Source organism: Octodon degus, unplaced genomic scaffold (assembly GCF_000260255.1).
Source record: "Octodon degus isolate 3935 unplaced genomic scaffold, OctDeg1.0 scaffold00226, whole genome shotgun sequence".
Taxonomy (NCBI): Eukaryota; Metazoa; Chordata; class Mammalia; order Rodentia; family Octodontidae; genus Octodon; species Octodon degus.
Window position 1 is genome coordinate 1,614,913 of NW_004524802.1, and position 4,350 is coordinate 1,619,262.

Below are 4,350 nucleotides of genomic sequence, written 5' to 3' on the forward strand. Positions count from 1 at the left end.
AAAAAAAAAAAAAAAAAAGAAAAAACAACAGTAAGGAATAACTACATGTACAATTTGTTAGATGACAAATTAATTACAGAGCTAAAGGAAGATGTGGACAAAGTCAAGAAAATTACATATAAACACAATGGAAATATTAATATGGAAAACATGAGATAGAAACAAAAAAATTGCACAGCTGAGCAGTACAAAGTTTTTTATAGATAATTCTTATTTCTTTTTTAAAAATGTATTTGGTACAGGGTCTCACTACGCAGACTCAGTGCTCCTGCTGTTGGCAGCCTCCCCAGCACTGAGACTACAGGTGTGCACCACCACGCCTGGACCCTGTGGCTGGCTCAGAGCGCCCAGAGGCAGGGGCCAGCACAGCACGTGGTGCCAGAAATCGAACCCCAGTCCCTGCACTTGTCTAAGCAGGTGCTTAGTTCACTGAGCTATCTGTTGGCACTGAGTTGCTATCCTAATAGTACAAGGGTTTTAGATATTTCAGGGATGAGGAGACCTGACTAAAAGAACCCACACCATAACCACAGAGGTGTGTTCACTGGCCCCATCTTTCTTTTTTTAATTTTTATTTATTTATATGGCCCAGGGTCTTGCTATGCAGTTTGGAGTTGTAGAAATTCTCCTAGCTCAGCCTCCCCAGCGCTGGGATGATAGGCATGCACCACCATGCCCAGTTTCAGGGGCCCACATGGCAAACTGGGAGTTCCAGGGCTGGCACAGCATGTAGTACCAGGGATCAAAGCCAGGTCCTTGCACTTGCCAGGCAGTCACTTGGACCCCCGAGCTATCTCTCCAGCCCAGTATAATTTAAGTGAAAAATTTGCTAGAGAGATTCAAAGGGAGATGTGACAGGTAGAAGAAAAATTAAGAAATCTGAAGACAAGAAAACTAAAATCATTGAGTAAGGAAGAGAAAAGAGAACTAATAAGATAAAACAGAATCTAAGGGATCTGCCTGGTGCCATCGGGGGACGAGATATACATTAGGGGGGTTGGGAAGGGAAGGGAAGACACAGAACAGAGAGAGACAGTGAAAGAGAGAGAGCGAGAGACAGAGACGGAGACCGAGAAAGAGACAGCGAGAAAAAGACAGAGACAGAGACAGAAACAAAGATTAGTTTTTTAACTAATTATAATTGAGAAGAGGGATTTTATGAAAAAATAATGACTATATTTTTTTCAAATTACATGAAAGACAGGAATATAAACATCCAAGAAACTAGAGAGGTCCAAGTAGGATGAAGCGACTCGATCCTCACTGAGACACACTGTAATCCAGCTGCACACACCAAAACTGAGACGGACAGTCCTGAAGGCTGCCAGAATGGAAGAACTGCTCACAGCAACATCGTCAGCAGGTAACCTGGGGCCGGGGAGACAGCTCAGCGGCACGAGTGCCTGCCTGGCAAGCGCAAGGTCCGGAGCGCTACTTCTGGTGCCAAGAACACCCCAAAACAAAAACAAAAAACTCCAGATAATCTAACCAGAAACTTTGGAGGTAAAAAAGCTGTGAGCTAACATACACAAGGTGCTGATTTCTTTTAAAAAATGGTAATCAAGAATCCTGGGCCTGGGGATTTGGTCATAGCTCAGTGTGAAGGCTTTAGGTTCAATCCTTAGTACCAAAAAAAAAAGGGCCGGGGAGATGGCTCATTAGGATAAGCGCTTGACTGGCAAATGCAAGGATCTGAGTTCAATCCCCGGTTCCGCAAAAAAAACAAAGAAACAAACAAAAAGGTGGGGGGAGTAAGACACTCAGAGCTGAACAGAAGCTGAGAGAGGGTTTTATTACCAGTGGATCTGCCCCACCCAGACAAGGGGAAGGGGATTCACTCAAGTTGGAATTGAAGTACACTAAACAATAACTTAAAGTCATATGAATAAATAAATATCTCCTTTATTTGAAGATCACAGTTAATTCTAAAACTAGTATTATTATACTTTTGGTTTGCAATACTACTTTTATATGATTTAAATGACTACTGGGGGCCTGGGCGATAGCTCAGCAGTGAGTGTGCCTGCCTGGCAAGCGCAAGGTCTTGAGTTTGATCCTTGGTATAAATAAATAAATAAATAAATAAATAAATAAATAAATGATTAAAAACAATTATTCTGGGCAGGGGATAAAGCACAGCACACGCCTTAACAACCACAAGGTCCTGAATTTGATTCCCAGTACCAAATAAACAAACACTAATTTTTCAATTTTTTGTATGATGAATGATGTAATTTCTTTTTTTTCTCTTCTCTAATCTTCTATTGTATGCTCTAATCTTCTCCTCTCCTCTCCTCCTCTCGCTCTCTCGCTCTCTCCCTCTCTCTTTCTCTCTCCAAAGTCTCACTACAGGGGCTGGTGAGATGGCTCAGTGGTCTAAAGCACCTACTTAGAACAAGCTTGGCAAAGCACAGGGACCGCGGTTCGATCCCCCAGCACCACATGCCAGCCAGCCCCGCCCCCTGGTGGGCTGAGCTGGCCACACACACACACACACACACACACACACACACACAAATAAATAAATAAAATTTAAAAAAAAAAAAACCAAAAACAAAGTCTCACTACATAGTGCAGGGCTGCTGCAGACCAGGCTGGCCTAAGCTCAGGGATCTTCATGCCTCACTTATAAGTGTGTGCCGCCAGATCCAGCAAGGATGCAATTGCTTTCTTTCTTTTTTTTTGCGGTACCGGGGATTGAACTCAGGCCCTTGCGCTTGCCAGGCAAGCACTTATTCTGCTGAGCCATCTCCCCCGCCCTAAGGATGCAATTTCTGAAAGAGATAGGGGAGACTTATATAGGAGCAAAGTATTATTGAATTTAAACTGATATAGGGCCGGGGAGATGTCTCAGTGGCTTAAGTGCCTGCCTGGCAAGCACAAGGCCTCAAGTTCAAACTCCAGTACCAAAACAAAAATAAATAACTAAATAAATATTAAAGTCAAGTTCTAATAGTGATAACTTTACACTGAAACCCTAAATAATTCCAACAATAAGACAAAAAATAAAAATGCTAAATAATAAGTAACTGTCATTGTAAACATGAAGAAAATAAATATAAAATATATCCAAAAGGAAATGAAAAGAAGTTAAAGCATTTCACTACAAAAAATTAATAAAAACAAGAGGTAATAATGGACAATGCACTCCATCAATATGCTGTCTATGAAGGACTCACGTTAGCTCCCAGGACTCAAATAGGCTAAAAGCTACAGAATGGAAAAGAATATCCTTTCATTTTTTCTTTTCCAGACCAGGTCTCACTACGCAGTTCAGGCTGGCCTTGAGCTCACTGGCTGACCCTGAATTCGTGGCAGTCCTCCTGCCTCAGTCTGCTGAGTGCTGGGATTAGAGGCGTGCACCACCACGCTTGGCTCAGAAAAGGGTATTGTATGTAAACAGTAATCAAAGGAAAACAAAGGTAGCCCTGCTAACAGCAGATAAAATAATAGACTTCAAATCAAAAAAGATTACAAAGGGCAATATAGAACATATGAATAACTTCAACATTCCTAATAACAGACCTTCAGAATATATAAAACAAAATTGGACAGAATTGAAGGAAGAAATCAACCTCCTCTCATAGGAGTTGGAGATTTCAATTACCGCTTTCATTAATAAAACAACCACCAAGAAGAAAAATGAGGAAATAGGTCAGTAAAGCAGTTAGATCTAACAGGCATGCACAGGGCATTCTCTATGAGAAAAATAAAAATGGCGCATATGCTCTTCACAAGAGGCACGTGCTCTCCTGGAGACCAGAGGGTGGTCTGTGTCAGGACACAAATCAAGTCCTTTTTTTCTCAAAGGCTTCAATGTCCATCGTTTCCTTACAGCCCCAGCTGGGTCCTCCCCCAGCGTCTCCTCTTGGAGTTGCACCAGACTTCGTTGCCAATCTCATTCGGAGTGGGACAGCTCTGCTTTTGCTCCACATCCAGGAGTCGCTTGATTCTGGAAGTCTTGTGAGACGGCACGGTGAGCCTCAAAGGCAAGTGCACACACACGAGGGCAGACAAAGGCAGAGGGACAAGCCGAGTCTTGACAGACTTTTGCAGGGTAGAAAGTATCTTCTTCAATCACAGCAGGATGAAACTACAAATTATTAACAGAAGAAACCCTGGAAAAATTTAAAACTTGTGGAAACTAAGCAACACAAACAAATCACAGGTCAAAAAGAAATCATGGGGCCAGGGAGATGGTTCAATAGAATAAGTGCTTGCCTGGCAAGTGCAAGGTCCTGAGTTCAATCCCTGGTACAGAGAGAGAGGAGAGAGAGAGACGGAGAGAGAGAGAGAGAGAGAGAGAGAGAGAGAGAGAGAGAGAGAGAGAGAGAGAGGAGAAAGAGGAGA